Genomic DNA, 613 nt, shown 5'->3' with positions numbered 1-613 from the left:
TTGTGACGCAGTTGTTCAGGCCCCACAGGGCGTATGCACATACATACTTTGACGACATATTCATTCATAGCAGTGCGGAGCACGGGAGGACAGATGAAAAGAATTATTTCGTCCATCTAAGAGCTGTGTTCGAGTACATGCGCACGAACAAACTGTACGCCAATGCAGACAAGTGCATCTTTGGCTCAGAAGAGATTACCTTTTAAGGGTGCTTCATTGGGAAGCGTGGCCTTCAGGCGGATCCCGCTAAGGTAGAGCCATTGTAGACTGGCCGGTTCCAAAGAACCAGAAGACTTGCGTAAGTGGCTTGGTCTCACCAACTACTTGCACAAGTACAGCATAAATTTACGCAGAAATGGCCCGGTCATTATCTAATCTTCTTAAAATGGATGTGGTATGGTGTTGAACACCGAAAATCAGGAGGCTTTTGACAGGGTAAAAGACAGCCTCCTGCATGCACCGATACTGGCGCTGTCAGACCCTGATCGTCCTTTCAGCGTCGTCGATGACGCTTCGGACTTTGCCATCGGCTGAGCACTGCTGCAAGCAGACGCCGGCGGGGCGACTGAGTCGCAGTGCGTAATGACACATGATCTGTGTAGATCACAAACGA

This window comes from Plasmopara halstedii (assembly GCF_900000015.1).
Source record: "Plasmopara halstedii genome assembly, contig: Scaffold_1343, whole genome shotgun sequence".
Taxonomy (NCBI): Eukaryota; Oomycota; class Peronosporomycetes; order Peronosporales; family Peronosporaceae; genus Plasmopara; species Plasmopara halstedii.
Note: the sequence above shows the minus strand (reverse complement) of the source record.